Genomic DNA, 27,008 nt, shown 5'->3' on the forward strand with positions numbered 1-27,008 from the left:
AAAAAATATTTTTGGGAATTTCAGTGGTCTAGGATGCGGGTTAATACCCATTTCAGGCTGCAAATGTTATTGGGAATTCAGGGCTCTCTGACACCATTTTTGAGCCACAATCATTTCCTGGACTTTAGGGGGTCTAGGATGCCTGTACCCTCTTTTTTGGGCTTCCAAAGTTTTCAACATTTTTGCAGACCTAAAATGCATTTTAAGGCCTTTTTTGGGCTGCCAACATATTCTGAGCTTCAGGGGTATACGTTGCATTTTTCATGCCAAAAATATTTTGGGGAATTTCAGTGGTCTAGGATGCGGGTTAATGCCCCTTTCATGCTGCAAATGTTTTTGGGACATTCAGGGCTCTCTGACACCATTTTTAGGCCACCAACATTTTCTGGACTTTAGGGGGTGTAGGATGCCTGTAAACCCCTTTTTTCCACCTCCAAAGTTATCAACATTTTTGCAAGCGTAAGATTCACTTTAAGGCATTTTTGTGCTGCTAACATATTCTGAGCCTTAGGGGTGACGGATGCATTTTTCGTGCAAAAAATATTTTTGGGAATTTCAGTGGTCTAGGATGCGGGTTAATGCCCCTTTCAGGCTGCAAATGTATTTGGGGCATTCAGAGATCTCTGACACCGATTTTGGCCCACCAACATTTTCTGGACTTTAGGGGGTCTAGGATGCCTGTAAACCCCTTTTTTCCACCTCCAAAGTTATCAACATTTTTGCAAGCCTAAGAAGCATTTGAAGTCCTTTTTTTGAGCTGCCAACATTTTCTGATCTTTCAGGGTTGTAGGATTCATTTTTTGTGCCAAAAATATTTTGGGGAATTTTAGTGGTCTAGGATGCGACTTAATGGAAATCTGTTTGGGACATTCCGAGCTCTCTGACACTGTTTTTGGGCCACAAACATTTTCTGGACTTTAGGGGGTCTAGGATGCCTGTAAACCCCTTTTTTGGTCCTTCAAAGTTTTCAACATTTTTGCAGGCCTAAAATGCATTTTAAGGCCTTTTTTGGGCTGCTAACATATTCTGAGCCTTAGCGGTGTAGGATGCATTTTTCGTGCAAAAAATATTTTTGGGAATTTCAGTGGTCTAGGATGCGGGTTAATGCCCCTTTCATGCTGCAAATGTTTTTGGGACATTCAGGGCTCTCTGACATCATTTTTGTGCCACCAACATTTTCTGGGCTTTAGGGGGTGTAGGATGCCTGTAAACCCCTTTTTTCCACCTCCAAAGTTATCAACATTTTTGCAAGCCTAAGATGCACTTTAAGGCATTTTTGTGCTGCTAACATTTTCAGAACTTTCAGGGGTGTAGTATGCATTTTTTGTGCCAAAAATATTTTGGGGAATTTCAGTGGTCTAGGATGCGGCTTAATGCCCCTTTCAGGCTGCAAATGTTTTTGGGACATTCAGAGCTCCCTGACACCGATTTTGGCCCACCAACATTTTCTGGACTTTAGGGGGTCTAGGATGTCTGTAAACCCCTTTTTTGGGCCTCCAAAGTTTTCAACATTTTTGCAGGCCTAAAATGCATTTTAAGGCCTTTTTTGGGCTGCTAACATATTCTGAGCCTTGGGGGTGACGGATGCATTTTTTGTGCCAAAAATATTTTTGGAAATTTCAGTGGTCTAGGATACGGGTTAATGCCCCTTTGAGGCTGCAAATGTTTTTGGGACATTCAGAGCTCTCTGACACCGATTTTGGCCCACCAACATTTTCTGGACTTTAGGGGGTCTAGGATGTCTGTAAACCCCTTTTTTGGGCCTCCAAAGTTTTCAACATTTTTGCAGGCCTAAAATGCATTTTAAGGCCTTTTTTGGGCTGCTAACATATTCTGAGCCCTAGGGGTGACGGATGCATTTTTCGTGCAAAAAATATTTTTGGGAATTTCAGTGGTCTAGGATGCGGGTTAATGCCCCTTTCAGGCTGCAAATGTTTTTGGGACATTCAGGGCTCTCTGACACCATTTTTGGGCCACCAACATTTTCTGGACTTTAGGGGGTCTAGGATGCCTGTAAACCCCTTTTTTGGGCCTCCAAAGTTTTCAACATTTTTGCAGGCCTAAAATGCATTTTAAGGCCTTTTTTGGGCTGCTAACATATTCTGAGCTTTCAGGGGTGTAGGATGCATTTTTCATGCCAAAAATATTTTGGAGAATTTCAGTGGTCTAGGATGCGGCTTAATGCCCCTTTCAGGCTGCAAATGTTTTTGGGACATTCAGAGCTCTCTGACACCGATTTTGGCCCACCAACATTTTCTGGACTTTACGGGGTCTAGGATGCCTGTAAACCTCTTTTTTCGGCCTCCAAAGGTTTCGACATTTTTGCAGTCCTAAAATGCATTTTAAGGCCTTTTTTGGGCTGCTAACATATTCTGAGCCTTAGGGGTGTAGGATGCATTTTTCGTGCAAAAAATATTTTTGGGAATTTCAGTGGTCTAGGATGAGGGTTAATACTCCTTTCAGGCTGCACATGTTTTTGTGGAATTCAGGGCTCTCTGACACCATTTTTGGGCCACCAACATTTTCTGGACTTTAGGGGGTCTAGGATGCCTGTAAACCCCTTTTTTGGGCCTCCAAAGTTTTCAACATTTTTGCAGACCTAACATGCATTTTAAGGCCTTTTTTGGGCTGCTAACATATTCTGAGCTTCAGGGGTATAGGTTGCATTTTTCATGGCAAAAATATTTTGGGGAATTTCAGTGGTCTAGGATGCGGCTTAATGCCCCTTTCAGGCTGCAAATGTATTTGGGGCATTCAGAGCTCCCTGACACCGATTTTGGCCCACCAACATTTTCTGGACTTTAGGGGGTCTAGGATGCCTGTAAACCCCTTTTTTGGGCCTCCAAAATTTTCAACATTTTTGCAGGCATAAAATGCATTTTAAGGCCTTTTTTGGGCTGCTAACATATTCTGAGCCTTAGCGATGTAGGATGCATTTTTCGTGCAAAAAATATTTTTGGGAATTTCAGTGGTCTAGGATGCGGGTTAATGCCCCTTTCATGCTGCAAATGTTTTTGGGACATTCAGGGCTCTCTGATACCATTTTTGGCCCACCAACATTTTCTGGACTTTAGGGGGTGAAGGATGCCTGTAAACCCCTTTTGTCAACCTCCAAAGTTATCAACATTTTTGCAAGCCTAAGAAGCATTTGAAGTCCTTTTTTTGAGCTGCCAACATTTTCTGATCTTTCAGGGTTGTAGGATGCATTTTTTGTGCCAAAAATATTTTGAGGAATTTCAGTGGTCTAGGATGCGACTTAATGCCTCTTTCAGGCTGCAAATCTGTTTGGGACATTCAGAGCTCTCTGACACTGTTTTTGGGCCACAAACATTTTCTGGACTTTAGGGGGTCTATGATGCCTGTAAACCCCTTTTTTGGTCCTTCAAAGTTTTCAACATTTTTTCAGGCCTAAAATGCATTTTAAGGCCTTTTTTGGGCTGCTAACATATTCTGAGCTTCAGGGGTATAGGTTGCATTTTTCATGCCAAAAATATCTTGGGGAATTTCAGTGGTCTAGGATGCGGCTTAATGCCCCTTTCAGGCTGCAAATGTTTTTGGGACATTCAGAGCTCCCTGACACCGATTTTGGCCCACCAACATTTTCTGGACTTTAGGGGGTCTAGGATGCCTGTAAACCCCTTTTTTGGGCCTCCAAAATTTTCAACATTTTTGCAGGCGTAAAATGCATTTTAAGGCCTTTTTTGGGCTGCTAACATATTCTGAGCCTTAGCGGTGTAGGATGCATTTTTCGTGCAAAAAATATTTTTGGGAATTTCAGTGGTCTAGGATGCGGGTTAATGCCCCTTTCATGCTGCAAATGTTTTTGGGACATTCAGGGCTCTCTGACACCATTTTTGGGCCACCAACATTTTCTGGGCTTTAGGGGGTGTAGGATGCCTGTAAACCCCTTTTTTCCACATCCAAAGTTATCAACATTTTTTGCAAGCCTAAGATGCACTTTAAGGCATTTTTGTGCTGCTAACATTTTCAGAACTTTCAGGGGTGTAGTATGCATTTTTTGTGCCAAAAATATTTTGGGGAATTTCAGTGGTCTAGGATGCAACTTAATGCCCCTTTCAGGCTGCAAATCTGTTTGGGACATGCACAGCTCTCTGACACTGTTTTTGGGCCACCAACATTTTCTGGACTTTAGGGGGACTAGGATGTCTGTAAACCCCTTTTTTGGGCCTCCAAAGTTTTCAACATTTTTGCAGGCCTAAAATGCATTTTAAGGCCTTTTTTGGGCTGCTAACATATTCTGAGCCTTGGGGGTGACGGATGCATTTTTCGTGCAAAAAATATTTTTTGGAATTTCAGTGGTCTAGGATGCGGGTTAATGCCCCTTTCAGGCTGCAAATGTTTTTGGGACATTCAGGGCTCTCTGACACCATTTATGGGCCACCAACATTTTCTGGACTTTAGGGGGTCTAGGATGCCTGTAAACCCCTTTTTTGGGCCTCCAAAGTTTTCAACATTTTTGCAGGCCTAAAATGCATTTTAAGGCCTTTTTTGGGCTGCTAACATATTCGGAGCCTTAGGGGTGTAGGATGCATTTTGCGTGCAAAAAATATTTTTGGGAATTTCAGTGGTCTAGGATGCGGGTTAATACCCATTTCAGGCTGCAAATGTTTTTGGGAATTCAGGGCTCTCTGACACCATTTTTGAGCCACAATCATTTTCTGGACTTTAGGGGGTTTAGGATGCCTGTACCCTCTTTTTTGGGCCTCCAAAGTTTTCAACATTTTTGCAGACCTAAAATGCATTTTAAGGCCTTTTTTGGGCTGCTAACATATTCTGAGCTTCAGGGGTATAGGTTGCATTTTTCATGCCAAAAATATTTTGGGGAATTTCAGTGGTCTAGGATGCGGGTTAATGCCCCTTTCATGCTGCAAATGTTTTTGGGACATTCAGGGCTCTCTGACACCATTTTTGGGCCACCAACATTTTCTGGACTTTAGGGGGTGTAGGATGCCTGTAAACCCCTTTTTTCCACCTCCAAAGTTATCAACATTTTTGCAAGCGTAAGATTCACTTTAAGGCATTTTTGTGCTGCTAACATTTTCAGTACTTTCAGGGTTGTAGTATGCATTTTTTGTGCCAAAAATATTTTGGGGAATTTCAGTGGTCTAGGATGCAACTAAATGTCCCTTTCAGGCTGCAAATCTGTTTGGGACATGCAGAGCTCTCTGACACTGTTTTTTGGCCACCAACATTTTCTGGACTTTAGGGGGTCTAGGATGTCTGTAAACCCCTTTTTTGGGCCTCCAAAGTTTTCAACATTTTTGCAGGCCTAAAATGCATTTTAAGGCCTTTTTTGGGCTGCTAACATATTCTGAGCCTTAGGGGTGACGGATGCATTTTTCGTGCAAAAAATATTTTTGGGAATTTCAGTGGTCTAGGGTGCGGCTTAATGCCCCTTTCAGGCTGCAAATGTATTTGGGGCATTCAGAGCTCTCTGACACCGATTTTGGCCCACCAACATTTTCTGGACTTTAGGGGGTCTAGGATGCCTGTAAACCCCTTTTTTCGGACTCCAAAGGTTTGAACATTTTTGCAGGCCTAAAATGCATTTTAAGGCCTTTTTTGGGCTGCTAACATATTCTGAGCTAGGGGTGTAGGATGCATTTTTCGTGCAAAAATTATCTTTGGGAATTTCAGTGGTCTAGGATGCGGGTTAATGCCCCTTTCATGCTGCAAATGTTTTTGGGACATTCAGGGCTCTCTGACACCATTTTTGTGCCACCAACATTTTCTGGGCTTTAGGGGGTCTAGGATGCCTGTAAACCCCTTTTTTGGGCCTCCAAAATTTTCAACATTTTTGCAGGCGTAAAATGCATTTTAAGGCCTTTTTTGGGCTGCTAACATTTTCTGAGCCTTAGCGGTGTAGGATGCATTTTTCGTGCAAAAAATATTTTTGGGAATTTCAGTGGTCTAGGATGCGGGTTAATGCCCCTTTCATGCTGCAAATGTTTTTGGGACATTCAGGGCTCTCTGACACCATTTTTGTGCCACCAACATTTTCTGGGCTTTAGGGGGTGTAGGATGCCTGTAAACCCCTTTTTTCCACCTCCAAAGTTATCAACATTTTTGCAAGCCTAAGATGCACTTTAAGGCATTTTTGTGCTGCTAACATTTTCAGAACTTTCAGGGGTGTAGTATGCATTTTTTGTGCCAAAAATATTTTGGGGAATTTCAGTGGTCTAGGATGCAACTTAATGCCCCTATCAGGCTGCAAATCTGTTTGGGACATGCAGAGCTCTCTGACACTGTTTTTGGGCCACCAACATTTTCTGGACTTTCTGACACTGTTTTTGGGCCACCAACATTTTCTGGACTTTAGGGGGTCTAGGATGTCTGTAAACCCCTTTTTTGGGCCTCCAAAGTTTTCAACATTTTTGCAGGCCTAAAATGCATTTTAAGGCCTTTTTTGGGCTGCTAACATATTCTGAGCCTTGGGGGTGACGGATGCATTTTTTGTGCCAAAAATATTTTTGGAAATTTCAGTGGTCTAGGATACGGGTTAATGCCCCTTTGAGGCTGCAAATGTTTTTGGGACATTCAGAGCTCTCTGACACCGATTTTGGCCCACCAACATTTTCTGGACTTTAGGGGGTCTAGGATGTCTGTAAACCCCTTTTTTGGGCCTCCAAAGTTTTCAACATTTTTGCAGGCCTAAAATGCATTTTAAGGCCTTTTTTGGGCTGCTAACATATTCTGAGCCTTGGGGGTGACGGATGCATTTTTCGTGCAAAAAATATTTTTTGGAATTTCAGTGGTCTAGGATGCGGGTTAATGCCCCTTTCAGGCTGCAAATGTTTTTGGGACATTCAGGGCTCTCTGACACCATTTATGGGCCACCAACATTTTCTGGACTTTAGGGGGTCTAGGATGCCTGTAAACCCCTTTTTTGGGCCTCCAAAGTTATCAACATTTTTGCAAGCCTAAGAAGCATTTGAAGTCCTTTTTTTGAGCTGCCAACATTTTCTGATCTTTCAGGGTTGTAGGATTCATTTTTTGTGCCAAAAATATTTTGGGGAATTTCAGTGGTCTAGGATGCGACTTAATGCCCCTTTCAGGCTGGAAATCTGTTTGGGACATTCCGAGCTCTCTGACACTGTTTTTGGGCCACAAACATTTTCTGGACTTTAGGGGGTCTAGGATGCCTGTAAACCCCTTTTTTGGTCCTTCAAAGTTTTCAACATTTTTGCAGGCCTAAAATGCATTTTAAGGCCTTTTTTGGGCTGCTAACATATTCTGAGCCTTAGCGGTGTAGGATGCATTTTTCGTGCAAAAAATATTTTTGGGAATTTCAGTGGTCTAGGATGCGGGTTAATGCCCCTTTCATGCTGCAAATGTTTTTGGGACATTCAGGGCTCTCTGACATCATTTTTGTGCCACCAACATTTTCTGGGCTTTAGGGGGTGTAGGATGCCTGTAAACCCCTTTTTTCCACCTCCAAAGTTATCAACATTTTTGCAAGCCTAAGATGCACTTTAAGGCATTTTTGTGCTGCTAACATTTTCAGAACTTTCAGGGGTGTAGTATGCATTTTTTGTGCCAAAAATATTTTGGGGAATTTCAGTGGTCTAGGATGCGGCTTAATGCCCCTTTCAGGCTGCAAATGTTTTTGGGACATTCAGAGCTCCCTGACACCGATTTTGGCCCACCAACATTTTCTGGACTTTAGGGGGTCTAGGATGCCTGTAAACCCCTTTTTTGGGCCTCCAAAATTTTCAACATTTTTGCAGGCGTAAAATGCATTTTAAGGCCTTTTTTGGGCTGCTAACATATTCTGAGCCTTAGCGGTGTAGGATGCATTTTTTGTGCAAAAAATATTTTTGGGAATTTCAGTGGTCTAGGATCTGGGTTAATGCCCCTTTCATGCTGCAAATGTTTATGGGACATTTAGGGCTCTCCGACACCATTTTTGGGCCACCAACATTTTCTGGGCTTTAGGGGGTGTAGGATGCCTGTAAACCCCTTTTTTCCACATCCAAAGTTATCAACATTTTTTGCAAGCCTAAGATGCACTTTAAGGCATTTTTGTGCTGCTAACATTTTCAGAACTTTCAGGGGTGTAGTATGCATTTTTTGTGCCAAAAATATTTTGGGGAATTTCAGTGGTCTAGGATGCAACTTAATGCCCCTTTCAGGCTGCAAATCTGTTTGGGACATGCAGAGCTCTCTGACACTGTTTTTGGGCCACCAACATTTTCTGGACTTTAGGGGGTCTAGGATGTCTGTAAACCCCTTTTTTGGGCCTCCAAAGTTTTCAACATTTTTGCAGGCCTAAAATGCATTTTAAGGCCTTTTTTGGGCTGCTAACATATTCTGAGCCCTAGGGGTGACGGATGCATTTTTCGTGCAAAAAATATTTTTGGGAATTTCAGTGGTCTAGGATGCGGGTTAATGCCCCTTTCAGGCTGCAAATGTTTTTGGGACATTCAGGGCTCTCTGACACCATTTTTGGGCCACCAACATTTTCTGGACTTTAGGGGGTCTAGGATGCCTGTAAACCCCTTTTTTGGGCCTCCAAAGTTTTCAACATTTTTGCAGGCCTAAAATGCATTTTAAGGCCTTTTTTGGGCTGCTAACATATTCTGAGCTTTCAGGGGTGTAGGATGCATTTTTCATGCCAAAAATATTTTGGAGAATTTCAGTGGTCTAGGATGCGGCTTAATGCCCCTTTCAGGCTGCAAATGTTTTTGTGACATTCAGAGCTCTCTGACACCGATTTTGGCCCACCAACATTTTCTGGACTTTACGGGGTCTAGGATGCCTGTAAACCTCTTTTTTCGGCCTCCAAAGGTTTCGACATTTTTGCAGTCCTAAAATGCATTTTAAGGCCTTTTTTGGGCTGCTAACATATTCTGAGCCTTAGGGGTGTAGGATGCATTTTTCGTGCAAAAAATATTTTTGGGAATTTCAGTGGTCTAGGATGAGGGTTAATACTCCTTTCAGGCTGCACATGTTTTTGTGGAATTCAGGGCTCTCTGACACCATTTTTGGGCCACCAACATTTTCTGGACTTTAGGGGGTCTAGGATGCCTGTAAACCCCTTTTTTGGGCCTCCAAAGTTTTCAACATTTTTGCAGACCTAACATGCATTTTAAGGCCTTTTTTGGGCTGCTAACATATTCTGAGCTTCAGGGGTATAGGTTGCATTTTTCATGGCAAAAATATTTTGGGGAATTTCAGTGGTCTAGGATGCGGCTTAATGCCCCTTTCAGGCTGCAAATGTATTTGGGGCATTCAGAGCTCCCTGACACCGATTTTGGCCCACCAACATTTTCTGGACTTTAGGGGGTCTAGGATGCCTGTAAACCCCTTTTTTGGGCCTCCAAAATTTTCAACATTTTTGCAGGCATAAAATGCATTTTAAGGCCTTTTTTGGGCTGCTAACATATTCTGAGCCTTAGCGATGTAGGATGCATTTTTCGTGCAAAAAATATTTTTGGGAATTTCAGTGGTCTAGGATGCGGGTTAATGCCCCTTTCATGCTGCAAATGTTTTTGGGACATTCAGGGCTCTCTGATACCATTTTTGGCCCACCAACATTTTCTGGACTTTAGGGGGTGAAGGATGCCTGTAAACCCCTTTTGTCAACCTCCAAAGTTATCAACATTTTTGCAAGCCTAAGAAGCATTTGAAGTCCTTTTTTTGAGCTGCCAACATTTTCTGATCTTTCAGGGTTGTAGGATGCATTTTTTGTGCCAAAAATATTTTGAGGAATTTCAGTGGTCTAGGATGCGACTTAATGCCTCTTTCAGGCTGCAAATCTGTTTGGGACATTCAGAGCTCTCTGACACTGTTTTTGGGCCACAAACATTTTCTGGACTTTAGGGGGTCTATGATGCCTGTAAACCCCTTTTTTGGTCCTTCAAAGTTTTCAACATTTTTGCAGGCCTAAAATGCATTTTAAGGCCTTTTTTGGGCTGCTAACATATTCTGAGCTTCAGGGGTATAGGTTGCATTTTTCATGCCAAAAATATCTTGGGGAATTTCAGTGGTCTAGGATGCGGCTTAATGCCCCTTTCAGGCTGCAAATGTTTTTGGGACATTCAGAGCTCCCTGACACCGATTTTGGCCCACCAACATTTTCTGGACTTTAGGGGGTCTAGGATGCCTGTAAACCCCTTTTTTGGGCCTCCAAAATTTTCAACATTTTTGCAGGCGTAAAATGCATTTTAAGGCCTTTTTTGGGCTGCTAACATATTCTGAGCCTTAGCGGTGTAGGATGCATTTTTCGTGCAAAAAATATTTTTGGGAATTTCAGTGGTCTAGGATGCGGGTTAATGCCCATTTCAGGCTGCAAATGTATTTGGGGCATTCAGAGCTCCCTGACACCGATTTTGGCCCACCAACATTTTCTGGACTTTAGGGGGTCTAGGATGCCTGTAAACCCCTTTTTTCGGCCTCCAAGGTTTTCAACATTTTTGCACACCTAAGAAGCATTTGAAGTCCTTTTTTTGAGCTGCCAACATTTTCTGATCTTTCAGGGTTGTAGGATGCATTTTTTGTGCCAAAAATATTTTGGGGAATTTCAGTGGTCTAGGATGCGACTTAATGCCTCTTTCAGGCTGCAAATCTGTTTGGGATATTCAGAGCTCTCTGACACTGTTTTTGGGCCACAAACATTTTCTGGACTTTAGGGGGTCTATGATGCCTGTAAACCCCTTTTTTGGTCCTTCAAAGTTTTCAACATTTTTGCAGGCCTAAAATGCATTTTAAGGCCTTTTTTGGGCTGCTAACATATTCTGAGCTTCAGGGGTATAGGTTGCATTTTTCATGCCAAAAATATCTTGGGGAATTTCAGTGGTCTAGGATGCGGCTTAATGCCCCTTTCAGGCTGCAAATGTTTTTGGGACATTCAGAGCTCCCTGACACCGATTTTGGCCCACCAACATTTTCTGGACTTTAGGGGGTCTAGGATGCCTGTAAACCCCTTTTTTGGGCCTCCAAAATTTTCAACATTTTTGCAGGCGTAACATGCATTTTAAGGCCTTTTTTGGGCTGCTAACATATTCTGAGCCTTAGCGGTGTAGGATGCATTTTCCGTGCAAAAAATATTTTTGGGAATTTCAGTGGTCTAGGATGCGGGTTAATGCCCCTTTCATGCTGCAAATGTTTTTGGGACATTCAGGGCTCTCTGACACCATTTTTGGGCCACCAACATTTTCTGGGCTTTAGGGGGTGTAGGATGCCTGTAAACCCCTTTTTTCCACATCCAAAGTTATCAACATTTTTTGCAAGCCTAAGATGCACTTTAAGGCATTTTTGTGCTGCTAACATTTTCAGAACTTTCAGGGGTGTAGTATGCATTTTTTGTGCCTAAAATATTTTGGGGAATATCAGTGGTCTAGGATGCAACTTAATGCCCCTTTCAGGCTGCAAATCTGTTTGGGACATGCAGAGCTCTCTGACACTGTTTTTGGGCCACCAACATTTTCTGGACTTTAGGGGGACTAGGATGTCTGTAAACCCCTTTTTTGGGCCTCCAAAGTTTTCAACATTTTTGCAGGCCTAAAATGCATTTCAAGGCCTTTTTTGGGCTTCTAACATATTCTGAGCCTTGGGGGTGACGGATGCATTTTTCGTGCAAAAAATATTTTTAGGAATTTCAGTGGTATAGGATGCGGGTTAATGCCCCTTTCAGGCTGCAAATGTTTTTGGGACATTCAGGGTTCTCTGACACCATTTATGGGCCACCAACATTTTCTGGACTTCAGGGGGTCTAGGATGCCTGTAAACCCCTTTTTTGGGCCTCCAAAATTTTCAACATTTTTGCAGGCCTAAAATGCATTTTAAGGCCTTTTTTGGGCTGCTAACATATTCGGAGCCTTAGGGGTGTAGGATGCATTTTGCGTGCAAAAAATATTTTTGGGAATTTCAGTGGTCTAGGATGCGGGTTAATACCCATTTCAGGCTGCAAATGTTATTGGGAATTCAGGGCTCTCTGACACCATTTTTGAGCCACAATCATTTTCTGGACTTTAGGGGGTCTAGGATGCCTGTACCCTCTTTTTTGGGCTTCCAAAGTTTTCAACATTTTTGCAGACCTAAAATGCATTTTAAGGCCTTTTTTGGGCTGCCAACATATTCTGAGCTTCAGGGGTATAGGTTGCATTTTTCATGCCAAAAATATTTTGGGGAATTTCAGTGGTCTAGGATGCGGGTTAATGCCCCTTTCATGCTGCAAATGTTTTTGGGACATTCAGGGCTCTCTGACACCATTTTTAGGCCACCAACATTTTCTGGACTTTAGGGGGTGTAGGATGCCTGTAAACCCCTTTTTTCCACCTCCAAAGTTATCAACATTTTTGCAAGCGTAAGATTCACTTTAAGGCATTTTTGTGCTGCTAACATATTCTGAGCCTTAGGGGTGACGGATGCATTTTTCGTGCAAAAAATATTTTTGGGAATTTCAGTGGTCTAGGATGCGGGTTAATGCCCCTTTCAGGCTGCAAATGTTTTTGGGACATTCAGGGCTCTCTGACACCATTTTTGGGCCACCAACATTTTCTGGACTTTAGGGGGTCTAGGATGCCTGTAAACCCCTTTTTTGGGCCTCCAAAGTTTTCAACATTTTTGCAGGCCTAAAATGCATTTTAAGGCCTTTTTTGGGCTGCTAACATATTCTGAGCTTTCAGGGGTGTAGGATGCATTTTTCATGCCAAAAATATTTTGGAGAATTTCAGTGGTCTAGGATGCGGCTTAATGCCCCTTTCAGGCTGCAAATGTATTTGGGGCATTCAGAGATCTCTGACACCGATTTTGGCCCACCAACATTTTCTGGACTTTAGGGGGTCTAGGATGCCTGTAAACCCCTTTTTTCCACCTCCAAAGTTATCAACATTTTTGCAAGCCTAAGAAGCATTTGAAGTCCTTTTTTTGAGCTGCCAACATTTTCTGATCTTTCAGGGTTGTAGGATTCATTTTTTGTGCCAAAAATATTTTGGGGAATTTCAGTGGTCTAGGATGCGACTTAATGCCCCTTTCAGGCTGGAAATCTGTTTGGGACATTCCGAGCTCTCTGACACTGTTTTTGGGCCACAAACATTTTCTGGACTTTAGGGGGTCTAGGATGCCTGTAAACCCCTTTTTTGGTCCTTCAAAGTTTTCAACATTTTTGCAGGCCTAAAATGCATTTTAAGGCCTTTTTTGGGCTGCTAACATATTCTGAGCCTTAGCGGTGTAGGATGCATTTTTCGTGCAAAAAATATTTTTGGGAATTTCAGTGGTCTAGGATGCGGGTTAATGCCCCTTTCATGCTGCAAATGTTTTTGGGACATTCAGGGCTCTCTGACATCATTTTTGTGCCACCAACATTTTCTGGGCTTTAGGGGGTGTAGGATGCCTGTAAACCCCTTTTTTCCACCTCCAAAGTTATCAACATTTTTGCAAGCCTAAGATGCACTTTAAGGCATTTTTGTGCTGCTAACATTTTCAGAACTTTCAGGGGTGTAGTATGCATTTTTTGTGCCAAAAATATTTTGGGGAATTTCAGTGGTCTAGGATGCGGCTTAATGCCCCTTTCAGGCTGCAAATGTTTTTGGGACATTCAGAGCTCCCTGACACCGATTTTGGCCCACCAACATTTTCTGGACTTTAGGGGGTCTAGGATGCCTGTAAACCCCTTTTTTGGGCCTCCAAAATTTTCAACATTTTTGCAGGCGTAAAATGCATTTTAAGGCCTTTTTTGGGCTGCTAACATATTCTGAGCCTTAGCGGTGTAGGATGCATTTTTTGTGCAAAAAATATTTTTGGGAATTTCAGTGGTCTAGGATCTGGGTTAATGCCCCTTTCATGCTGCAAATGTTTATGGGACATTTAGGGCTCTCCGACACCATTTTTGGGCCACCAACATTTTCTGGGCTTTAGGGGGTGTAGGATGCCTGTAAACCCCTTTTTTCCACATCCAAAGTTATCAACATTTTTTGCAAGCCTAAGATGCACTTTAAGGCATTTTTGTGCTGCTAACATTTTCAGAACTTTCAGGGGTGTAGTATGCATTTTTTGTGCCAAAAATATTTTGGGGAATTTCAGTGGTCTATGATGCAACTTAATGCCCCTTTCAGGCTGCAAATCTGTTTGGGACATGCAGAGCTCTCTGACACTGTTTTTGGGCCACCAACATTTTCTGGACTTTAGGGGGTCTAGGATGTCTGTAAACCCCTTTTTTGGGCCTCCAAAGTTTTCAACATTTTTGCAGGCCTAAAATGCATTTTAAGGCCTTTTTTGGGCTGCTAACATATTCTGAGCCTTGGGGGTGACGGATGCATTTTTTGTGCCAAAAATATTTTTGGAAATTTCAGTGGTCTAGGATACGGGTTAATGCCCCTTTGAGGCTGCAAATGTTTTTGGGACATTCAGAGCTCTCTGACACCGATTTTGGCCCACCAACATTTTCTGGACTTTAGGGGGTCTAGGATGTCTGTAAACCCCTTTTTTGGGCCTCCAAAGTTTTCAACATTTTTGCAGGCCTAAAATGCATTTTAAGGCCTTTTTTGGGCTGCTAACATATTCTGAGCCCTAGGGGTGACGGATGCATTTTTCGTGCAAAAAATATTTTTGGGAATTTCAGTGGTCTAGGATGCGGGTTAATGCCCCTTTCAGGCTGCAAATGTTTTTGGGACATTCAGGGCTCTCTGACACCATTTTTGGGCCACCAACATTTTCTGGACTTTAGGGGGTCTAGGATGCCTGTAAACCCCTTTTTTGGGCCTCCAAAGTTTTCAACATTTTTGCAGGCCTAAAATGCATTTTAAGGCCTTTTTTGGGCTGCTAACATATTCTGAGCTTTCAGGGGTGTAGGATGCATTTTTCATGCCAAAAATATTTTGGAGAATTTCAGTGGTCTAGGATGCGGCTTAATGCCCCTTTCAGGCTGCAAATGTTTTTGGGACATTCAGAGCTCTCTGACACCGATTTTGGCCCACCAACATTTTCTGGACTTTACGGGGTCTAGGATGCCTGTAAACCTCTTTTTTCGGCCTCCAAAGGTTTCGACATTTTTGCAGTCCTAAAATGCATTTTAAGGCCTTTTTTGGGCTGCTAACATATTCTGAGCCTTAGGGGTGTAGGATGCATTTTTCGTGCAAAAAATATTTTTGGGAATTTCAGTGGTCTAGGATGAGGGTTAATACTCCTTTCAGGCTGCACATGTTTTTGTGGAATTCAGGGCTCTCTGACACCATTTTTGGGCCACCAACATTTTCTGGACTTTAGGGGGTCTAGGATGCCTGTAAACCCCTTTTTTGGGCCTCCAAAGTTTTCAACATTTTTGCAGACCTAACATGCATTTTAAGGCCTTTTTTGGGCTGCTAACATATTCTGAGCTTCAGGGGTATAGGTTGCATTTTTCATGGCAAAAATATTTTGGGGAATTTCAGTGGTCTAGGATGCGGCTTAATGCCCCTTTCAGGCTGCAAATGTATTTGGGGCATTCAGAGCTCCCTGACACCGATTTTGGCCCACCAACATTTTCTGGACTTTAGGGGGTCTAGGATGCCTGTAAACCCCTTTTTTGGGCCTCCAAAATTTTCAACATTTTTGCAGGCATAAAATGCATTTTAAGGCCTTTTTTGGGCTGCTAACATATTCTGAGCCTTAGCGATGTAGGATGCATTTTTCGTGCAAAAAATATTTTTGGGAATTTCAGTGGTCTAGGATGCGGGTTAATGCCCCTTTCATGCTGCAAATGTTTTTGGGACATTCAGGGCTCTCTGATACCATTTTTGGCCCACCAACATTTTCTGGACTTTAGGGGGTGAAGGATGCCTGTAAACCCCTTTTGTCAACCTCCAAAGTTATCAACATTTTTGCAAGCCTAAGAAGCATTTGAAGTCCTTTTTTTGAGCTGCCAACATTTTCTGATCTTTCAGGGTTGTAGGATGCATTTTTTGTGCCAAAAATATTTTGAGGAATTTCAGTGGTCTAGGATGCGACTTAATGCCTCTTTCAGGCTGCAAATCTGTTTGGGACATTCAGAGCTCTCTGACACTGTTTTTGGGCCACAAACATTTTCTGGACTTTAGGGGGTCTATGATGCCTGTAAACCCCTTTTTTGGTCCTTCAAAGTTTTCAACATTTTTTCAGGCCTAAAATGCATTTTAAGGCCTTTTTTGGGCTGCTAACATATTCTGAGCTTCAGGGGTATAGGTTGCATTTTTCATGCCAAAAATATCTTGGGGAATTTCAGTGGTCTAGGATGCGGCTTAATGCCCCTTTCAGGCTGCAAATGTTTTTGGGACATTCAGAGCTCCCTGACACCGATTTTGGCCCACCAACATTTTCTGGACTTTAGGGGGTCTAGGATGCCTGTAAACCCCTTTTTTGGGCCTCCAAAATTTTCAACATTTTTGCAGGCGTAAAATGCATTTTAAGGCCTTTTTTGGGCTGCTAACATATTCTGAGCCTTAGCGGTGTAGGATGCATTTTTCGTGCAAAAAATATTTTTGGGAATTTCAGTGGTCTAGGATGCGGGTTAATGCCCCTTTCATGCTGCAAATGTTTTTGGGACATTCAGGGCTCTCTGACACCATTTTTGGGCCACCAACATTTTCTGGGCTTTAGGGGGTGTAGGATGCCTGTAAACCCCTTTTTTCCACATCCAAAGTTATCAACATTTTTTGCAAGCCTAAGATGCACTTTAAGGCATTTTTGTGCTGCTAACATTTTCAGAACTTTCAGGGGTGTAGTATGCATTTTTTGTGCCAAAAATATTTTGGGGAATTTCAGTGGTCTAGGATGCAACTTAATGCCCCTTTCAGGCTGCAAATCTGTTTGGGACATGCACAGCTCTCTGACACTGTTTTTGGGCCACCAACATTTTCTGGACTTTAGGGGGACTAGGATGTCTGTAAACCCCTTTTTTGGGCCTCCAAAGTTTTCAACATTTTTGCAGGCCTAAAATGCATTTTAAGGCCTTTTTTGGGCTGCTAACATATTCTGAGCCTTGGGGGTGACGGATGCATTTTTCGTGCAAAAAATATTTTTTGGAATTTCAGTGGTCTAGGATGCGGGTTAATGCCCCTTTCAGGCTGCAAATGTTTTTGGGACATTCAGGGCTCTCTGACACCATTTATGGGCCACCAACATTTTCTGGACTTTAGGGGGTCTAGGATGCCTGTAAACCCCTTTTTTGGGCCTCCAAAGTTTTCAACATTTTTGCAGGCCTAAAATGCATTTTAAGGCCTTTTTTGGGCTGCTAACATATTCGGAGCCTTAGGGGTGTAGGATGCATTTTGCGTGCAAAAAATATTTTTGGGAATTTCAGTGGTCTAGGATGCGGGTTAATACCCATTTCAGGCTGCAAATGTTTTTGGGAATTCAGGGCTCTCTGACACCATTTTTGAGCCACAATCATTTTCTGGACTTTAGGGGGTTTAGGATGCCTGTACCCTCTTTTTTGGGCCTCCAAAGTTTTCAACATTTTTGCAGACCTAAAATGCATTTTAAGGCCTTTTTTGGGCTGCTAACATATTCTGAGCTTCAGGGGTATAGGTTGCATTTTTCATGCCAAAAATATTTTGGGGAATTTCAGTGGTCTAGGATGCGGGTTAATGCCCCTTTCATGCTGCAAATGTTTTTGGGACATTCAGGGCTCTCTGACACCATTTTTGGGCCACCAACATTTTCTGGACTTTAGGGGGTGTAGGATGCCTGTAAACCCCTTTTTTCCACCTCCAAAGTTATCAACATTTTTGCAAGCGTAAGATTCACTTTAAGGCATTTTTGTGCTGCTAACATTTTCAGTACTTTCAGGGTTGTAGTATGCATTTTTGTGCCAAAAATATTTTGGGGAATTTCAGTGGTCTAGGATGCAACTAAATGTCCCTTTCAGGCTGCAAATCTGTTTGGGACATGCAGAGCTCTCTGACACTGTTTTTTGGCCACCAACATTTTCTGGACTTTAGGGGGTCTAGGATGTCTGTAAACCCCTTTTTTGGGCCTCCAAAGTTTTCAACATTTTTGCAGGCCTAAAATGCATTTTAAGGCCTTTTTTGGGCTGCTAACATATTCTGAGCCTTAGGGGTGACGGATGCATTTTTCGTGCAAAAAATATTTTTGGGAATTTCAGTGGTCTAGGGTGCGGCTTAATGCCCCTTTCAGGCTGCAAATGTATTTGGGGCATTCAGAGCTCTCTGACACCGATTTTGGCCCACCAACATTTTCTGGACTTTAGGGGGTCTAGGATGCCTGTAAACCCCTTTTTTGGTCCTTCAAAGTTTTCAACATTTTTGCAGGCCTAAAATGCATTTTAAGGCCTTTTTTGGGCTGCTAACATATTCTGAGCTTCAGGGGTATAGGTTGCATTTTTCATGCCAAAAATATCTTGGGGAATTTCAGTGGTCTAGGATGCGGCTTAATGCCCCTTTCAGGCTGCAAATGTTTTTGGGACATTCAGAGCTCCCTGACACCGATTTTGGCCCACCAACATTTTCTGGACTTTAGGGGGTCTAGGATGCCTGTAAACCCCTTTTTTGGGCCTCCAAAATTTTCAACATTTTTGCAGGCGTAAAATGCATTTTAAGGCCTTTTTTGGGCTGCTAACATATTCTGAGCCTTAGCGGTGTAGGATGCATTTTTCGTGCAAAAAATATTTTTGGGAATTTCAGTGGTCTAGGATGCGGGTTAATGCCCATTTCAGGCTGCAAATGTATTTGGGGCATTCAGAGCTCCCTGACACCGATTTTGGCCCACCAACATTTTCTGGACTTTAGGGGGTCTAGGATGCCTGTAAACCCCTTTTTTCGGCCTCCAAGGTTTTCAACATTTTTGCACACCTAAGAAGCATTTGAAGTCCTTTTTTTGAGCTGCCAACATTTTCTGATCTTTCAGGGTTGTAGGATGCATTTTTTGTGCCAAAAATATTTTGGGGAATTTCAGTGGTCTAGGATGCGACTTAATGCCTCTTTCAGGCTGCAAATCTGTTTGGGATATTCAGAGCTCTCTGACACTGTTTTTGGGCCACAAACATTTTCTGGACTTTAGGGGGTCTATGATGCCTGTAAACCCCTTTTTTGGTCCTTCAAAGTTTTCAACATTTTTGCAGGCCTAAAATGCATTTTAAGGCCTTTTTTGGGCTGCTAACATATTCTGAGCTTCAGGGGTATAGGTTGCATTTTTCATGCCAAAAATATCTTGGGGAATTTCAGTGGTCTAGGATGCGGCTTAATGCCCCTTTCAGGCTGCAAATGTTTTTGGGACATTCAGAGCTCCCTGACACCGATTTTGGCCCACCAACATTTTCTGGACTTTAGGGGGTCTAGGATGCCTGTAAACCCCTTTTTTGGGCCTCCAAAATTTTCAACATTTTTGCAGGCGTAACATGCATTTTAAGGCCTTTTTTGGGCTGCTAACATATTCTGAGCCTTAGCGGTGTAGGATGCATTTTCCGTGCAAAAAATATTTTTGGGAATTTCAGTGGTCTAGGATGCGGGTTAATGCCCCTTTCATGCTGCAAATGTTTTTGGGACATTCAGGGCTCTCTGACACCATTTTTGGGCCACCAACATTTTCTGGGCTTTAGGGGGTGTAGGATGCCTGTAAACCCCTTTTTTCCACATCCAAAGTTATCAACATTTTTTGCAAGCCTAAGATGCACTTTAAGGCATTTTTGTGCTGCTAACATTTTCAGAACTTTCAGGGGTGTAGTATGCATTTTTTGTGCCTAAAATATTTTGGGGAATATCAGTGGTCTAGGATGCAACTTAATGCCCCTTTCAGGCTGCAAATCTGTTTGGGACATGCAGAGCTCTCTGACACTGTTTTTGGGCCACCAACATTTTCTGGACTTTAGGGGGACTAGGATGTCTGTAAACCCCTTTTTTGGGCCTCCAAAGTTTTCAACATTTTTGCAGGCCTAAAATGCATTTCAAGGCCTTTTTTGGGCTTCTAACATATTCTGAGCCTTGGGGGTGACGGATGCATTTTTCGTGCAAAAAATATTTTTAGGAATTTCAGTGGTATAGGATGCGGGTTAATGCCCCTTTCAGGCTGCAAATGTTTTTGGGACATTCAGGGTTCTCTGACACCATTTATGGGCCACCAACATTTTCTGGACTTCAGGGGGTCTAGGATGCCTGTAAACCCCTTTTTTGGGCCTCCAAAATTTTCAACATTTTTGCAGGCCTAAAATGCATTTTAAGGCCTTTTTTGGGCTGCTAACATATTCGGAGCCTTAGGGGTGTAGGATGCATTTTGCGTGCAAAAAATATTTTTGGGAATTTCAGTGGTCTAGGATGCGGGTTAATACCCATTTCAGGCTGCAAATGTTATTGGGAATTCAGGGCTCTCTGACACCATTTTTGAGCCACAATCATTTTCTGGACTTTAGGGGGTCTAGGATGCCTGTACCCTCTTTTTTGGGCTTCCAAAGTTTTCAACATTTTTGCAGACCTAAAATGCATTTTAAGGCCTTTTTTGGGCTGCCAACATATTCTGAGCTTCAGGGGTATAGGTTGCATTTTTCATGCCAAAAATATTTTGGGGAATTTCAGTGGTCTAGGATGCGGGTTAATGCCCCTTTCATGCTGCAAATGTTTTTGGGACATTCAGGGCTCTCTGACACCATTTTTAGGCCACCAACATTTTCTGGACTTTAGGGGGTGTAGGATGCCTGTAAACCCCTTTTTTCCACCTCCAAAGTTATCAACATTTTTGCAAGCGTAAGATTCACTTTAAGGCATTTTTGTGCTGCTAACATATTCTGAGCCTTAGGGGTGACGGATGCATTTTTCGTGCAAAAAATATTTTTGGGAATTTCAGTGGTCTAGGATGCGGGTTAATGCCCCTTTCAGGCTGCAAATGTTTTTGGGACATTCAGGGCTCTCTGACACCATTTTTGGGCCACCAACATTTTCTGGACTTTAGGGGGTCTAGGATGCCTGTAAACCCCTTTTTTGGGCCTCCAAAGTTTTCAACATTTTTGCAGGCCTAAAATGCATTTTAAGGCCTTTTTTGGGCTGCTAACATATTCTGAGCTTTCAGGGGTGTAGGATGCATTTTTCATGCCAAAAATATTTTGGAGAATTTCAGTGGTCTAGGATGCGGCTTAATGCCCCTTTCAGGCTGCAAATGTATTTGGGGCATTCAGAGATCTCTGACACCGATTTTGGCCCACCAACATTTTCTGGACTTTAGGGGGTCTAGGATGCCTGTAAACCCCTTTTTTCCACCTCCAAAGTTATCAACATTTTTGCAAGCCTAAGAAGCATTTGAAGTCCTTTTTTTGAGCTGCCAACATTTTCTGATCTTTCAGGGTTGTAGGATTCATTTTTTGTGCCAAAAATATTTTGGGGAATTTCAGTGGTCTAGGATGCGACTTAATGCCCCTTTCAGGCTGGAAATCTGTTTGGGACATTCCGAGCTCTCTGACACTGTTTTTGGGCCACAAACATTTTCTGGACTTTAGGGGGTCTAGGATGCCTGTAAACCCCTTTTTTGGTCCTTCAAAGTTTTCAACATTTTTGCAGGCCTAAAATGCATTTTAAGGCCTTTTTTGGGCTGCTAACATATTCTGAGCCTTAGCGGTGTAGGATGCATTTTTCGTGCAAAAAATATTTTTGGGAATTTCAGTGGTCTAGGATGCGGGTTAATGCCCCTTTCATGCTGCAAATGTTTTTGGGACATTCAGGGCTCTCTGACATCATTTTTGTGCCACCAACATTTTCTGGGCTTTAGGGGGTGTAGGATGCCTGTAAACCCCTTTTTTCCACCTCCAAAGTTATCAACATTTTTGCAAGCCTAAGATGCACTTTAAGGCATTTTTGTGCTGCTAACATTTTCAGAACTTTCAGGGGTGTAGTATGCATTTTTTGTGCCAAAAATATTTTGGGGAATTTCAGTGGTCTAGGATGCGGCTTAATGCCCCTTTCAGGCTGCAAATGTTTTTGGGACATTCAGAGCTCCCTGACACCGATTTTGGCCCACCAACATTTTCTGGACTTTAGGGGGTCTAGGATGCCTGTAAACCCCTTTTTTGGGCCTCCAAAATTTTCAACATTTTTGCAGGCGTAAAATGCATTTTAAGGCCTTTTTTGGGCTGCTAACATATTCTGAGCCTTAGCGGTGTAGGATGCATTTTTTGTGCAAAAAATATTTTTGGGAATTTCAGTGGTCTAGGATCTGGGTTAATGCCCCTTTCATGCTGCAAATGTTTATGGGACATTTAGGGCTCTCCGACACCATTTTTGGGCCACCAACATTTTCTGGGCTTTAGGGGGTGTAGGATGCCTGTAAACCCCTTTTTTCCACATCCAAAGTTATCAACATTTTTTGCAAGCCTAAGATGCACTTTAAGGCATTTTTGTGCTGCTAACATTTTCAGAACTTTCAGGGGTGTAGTATGCATTTTTTGTGCCAAAAATATTTTGGGGAATTTCAGTGGTCTATGATGCAACTTAATGCCCCTTTCAGGCTGCAAATCTGTTTGGGACATGCAGAGCTCTCTGACACTGTTTTTGGGCCACCAACATTTTCTGGACTTTAGGGGGTCTAGGATGTCTGTAAACCCCTTTTTTGGGCCTCCAAAGTTTTCAACATTTTTGCAGGCCTAAAATGCATTTTAAGGCCTTTTTTGGGCTGCTAACATATTCTGAGCCTTGGGGGTGACGGATGCATTTTTTGTGCCAAAAATATTTTTGGAAATTTCAGTGGTCTAGGATACGGGTTAATGCCCCTTTGAGGCTGCAAATGTTTTTGGGACATTCAGAGCTCTCTGACACCGATTTTGGCCCACCAACATTTTCTGGACTTTAGGGGGTCTAGGATGTCTGTAAACCCCTTTTTTGGGCCTCCAAAGTTTTCAACATTTTTGCAGGCCTAAAATGCATTTTAAGGCCTTTTTTGGGCTGCTAACATATTCTGAGCCCTAGGGGTGACGGATGCATTTTTCGTGCAAAAAATATTTTTGGGAATTTCAGTGGTCTAGGATGCGGGTTAATGCCCCTTTCAGGCTGCAAATGTTTTTGGGACATTCAGGGCTCTCTGACACCATTTTTGGGCCACCAACATTTTCTGGACTTTAGGGGGTCTAGGATGCCTGTAAACCCCTTTTTTGGGCCTCCAAAGTTTTCAACATTTTTGCAGGCCTAAAATGCATTTTAAGGCCTTTTTTGGGCTGCTAACATATTCTGAGCTTTCAGGGGTGTAGGATGCATTTTTCATGCCAAAAATATTTTGGAGAATTTCAGTGGTCTAGGATGCGGCTTAATGCCCCTTTCAGGCTGCAAATGTTTTTGGGACATTCAGAGCTCTCTGACACCGATTTTGGCCCACCAACATTTTCTGGACTTTACGGGGTCTAGGATGCCTGTAAACCTCTTTTTTCGGCCTCCAAAGGTTTCGACATTTTTGCAGTCCTAAAATGCATTTTAAGGCCTTTTTTGGGCTGCTAACATATTCTGAGCCTTAGGGGTGTAGGATGCATTTTTCGTGCAAAAAATATTTTTGGGAATTTCAGTGGTCTAGGATGAGGGTTAATACTCCTTTCAGGCTGCACATGTTTTTGTGGAATTCAGGGCTCTCTGACACCATTTTTGGGCCACCAACATTTTCTGGACTTTAGGGGGTCTAGGATGCCTGTAAACCCCTTTTTTGGGCCTCCAAAGTTTTCAACATTTTTGCAGACCTAACATGCATTTTAAGGCCTTTTTTGGGCTGCTAACATATTCTGAGCTTCAGGGGTATAGGTTGCATTTTTCATGGCAAAAATATTTTGGGGAATTTCAGTGGTCTAGGATGCGGCTTAATGCCCCTTTCAGGCTGCAAATGTATTTGGGGCATTCAGAGCTCCCTGACACCGATTTTGGCCCACCAACATTTTCTGGACTTTAGGGGGTCTAGGATGCCTGTAAACCCCTTTTTTGGGCCTCCAAAATTTTCAACATTTTTGCAGGCATAAAATGCATTTTAAGGCCTTTTTTGGGCTGCTAACATATTCTGAGCCTTAGCGATGTAGGATGCATTTTTCGTGCAAAAAATATTTTTGGGAATTTCAGTGGTCTAGGATGCGGGTTAATGCCCCTTTCATGCTGCAAATGTTTTTGGGACATTCAGGGCTCTCTGATACCATTTTTGGCCCACCAACATTTTCTGGACTTTAGGGGGTGAAGGATGCCTGTAAACCCCTTTTGTCAACCTCCAAAGTTATCAACATTTTTGCAAGCCTAAGAAGCATTTGAAGTCCTTTTTTTGAGCTGCCAACATTTTCTGATCTTTCAGGGTTGTAGGATGCATTTTTTGTGCCAAAAATATTTTGAGGAATTTCAGTGGTCTAGGATGCGACTTAATGCCTCTTTCAGGCTGCAAATCTGTTTGGGACATTCAGAGCTCTCTGACACTGTTTTTGGGCCACAAACATTTTCTGGACTTTAGGGGGTCTATGATGCCTGTAAACCCCTTTTTTGGTCCTTCAAAGTTTTCAACATTTTTTCAGGCCTAAAATGCATTTTAAGGCCTTTTTTGGGCTGCTAACATATTCTGAGCTTCAGGGGTATAGGTTGCATTTTTCATGCCAAAAATATCTTGGGGAATTTCAGTGGTCTAGGATGCGGCTTAATGCCCCTTTCAGGCTGCAAATGTTTTTGGGACATTCAGAGCTCCCTGACACCGATTTTGGCCCACCAACATTTTCTGGACTTTAGGGGGTCTAGGATGCCTGTAAACCCCTTTTTTGGGCCTCCAAAATTTTCAACATTTTTGCAGGCGTAAAATGCATTTTAAGGCCTTTTTTGGGCTGCTAACATATTCTGAGCCTTAGCGGTGTAGGATGCATTTTTCGTGCAAAAAATATTTTTGGGAATTTCAGTGGTCTAGGATGCGGGTTAATGCCCCTTTCATGCTGCAAATGTTTTTGGGACATTCAGGGCTCTCTGACACCATTTTTGGGCCACCAACATTTTCTGGGCTTTAGGGGGTGTAGGATGCCTGTAAACCCCTTTTTTCCACATCCAAAGTTATCAACATTTTTTGCAAGCCTAAGATGCACTTTAAGGCATTTTTGTGCTGCTAACATTTTCAGAACTTTCAGGGGTGTAGTATGCATTTTTTGTGCCAAAAATATTTTGGGGAATTTCAGTGGTCTAGGATGCAACTTAATGCCCCTTTCAGGCTGCAAATCTGTTTGGGACATGCACAGCTCTCTGACACTGTTTTTGGGCCACCAACATTTTCTGGACTTTAGGGGGACTAGGATGTCTGTAAACCCCTTTTTTGGGCCTCCAAAGTTTTCAACATTTTTGCAGGCCTAAAATGCATTTTAAGGCCTTTTTTGGGCTGCTAACATATTCTGAGCCTTGGGGGTGACGGATGCATTTTTCGTGCAAAAAATATTTTTTGGAATTTCAGTGGTCTAGGATGCGGGTTAATGCCCCTTTCAGGCTGCAAATGTTTTTGGGACATTCAGGGCTCTCTGACACCATTTATGGGCCACCAACATTTTCTGGACTTTAGGGGGTCTAGGATGCCTGTAAACCCCTTTTTTGGGCCTCCAAAGTTTTCAACATTTTTGCAGGCCTAAAATGCATTTTAAGGCCTTTTTTGGGCTGCTAACATATTCGGAGCCTTAGGGGTGTAGGATGCATTTTGCGTGCAAAAAATATTTTTGGGAATTTCAGTGGTCTAGGATGCGGGTTAATACCCATTTCAGGCTGCAAATGTTTTTGGGAATTCAGGGCTCTCTGACACCATTTTTGAGCCACAATCATTTTCTGGACTTTAGGGGGTTTAGGATGCCTGTACCCTCTTTTTTGGGCCTCCAAAGTTTTCAACATTTTTGCAGACCTAAAATGCATTTTAAGGCCTTTTTTGGGCTGCTAACATATTCTGAGCTTCAGGGGTATAGGTTGCATTTTTCATGCCAAAAATATTTTGGGGAATTTCAGTGGTCTAGGATGCGGGTTAATGCCCCTTTCATGCTGCAAATGTTTTTGGGACATTCAGGGCTCTCTGACACCATTTTTGGGCCACCAACATTTTCTGGACTTTAGGGGGTGTAGGATGCCTGTAAACCCCTTTTTTCCACCTCCAAAGTTATCAACATTTTTGCAAGCGTAAGATTCACTTTAAGGCATTTTTGTGCTGCTAACATTTTCAGTACTTTCAGGGTTGTAGTATGCATTTTTGTGCCAAAAATATTTTGGGGAATTTCAGTGGTCTAGGATGCAACTAAATGTCCCTTTCAGGCTGCAAATCTGTTTGGGACATGCAGAGCTCTCTGACACTGTTTTTTGGCCACCAACATTTTCTGGACTTTAGGGGGTCTAGGATGTCTGTAAACCCCTTTTTTGGGCCTCCAAAGTTTTCAACATTTTTGCAGGCCTAAAATGCATTTTAAGGCCTTTTTTGGGCTGCTAACATATTCTGAGCCTTAGGGGTGACGGATGCATTTTTCGTGCAAAAAATATTTTTGGGAATTTCAGTGGTCTAGGGTGCGGCTTAATGCCCCTTTCAGGCTGCAAATGTATTTGGGGCATTCAGAGCTCTCTGACACCGATTTTGGCCCACCAACATTTTCTGGACTTTAGGGGGTCTAGGATGCCTGTAAACCCCTTTTTTCGGACTCCAAAGGTTTGAACATTTTTGCAGGCCTAAAATGCATTTTAAGGCCTTTTTTGGGCTGCTAACATATTCTGAGCTAGGGGTGTAGGATGCATTTTTCGTGCAAAAATTATCTTTGGGAATTTCAGTGGTCTAGGATGCGGGTTAATGCCCCTTTCATGCTGCAAATGTTTTTGGGACATTCAGGGCTCTCTGACACCATTTTTGTGCCACCAACATTTTCTGGGCTTTAGGGGGTCTAGGATGCCTGTAAACCCCTTTTTTGGGCCTCCAAAATTTTCAACATTTTTGCAGGCGTAAAATGCATTTTAAGGCCTTTTTTGGGCTGCTAACATTTTCTGAGCCTTAGCGGTGTAGGATGCATTTTTCGTGCAAAAAATATTTTTGGGAATTTCAGTGGTCTAGGATGCGGGTTAATGCCCCTTTCATGCTGCAAATGTTTT

The sequence above is a fragment of the Ambystoma mexicanum genome, chromosome 7p, assembly GCF_040938575.1.
Source record: "Ambystoma mexicanum isolate Mex_15411 chromosome 7p, UKY_AmexF1_1, whole genome shotgun sequence".
Classification (NCBI taxonomy): Eukaryota; Metazoa; Chordata; class Amphibia; order Caudata; family Ambystomatidae; genus Ambystoma; species Ambystoma mexicanum.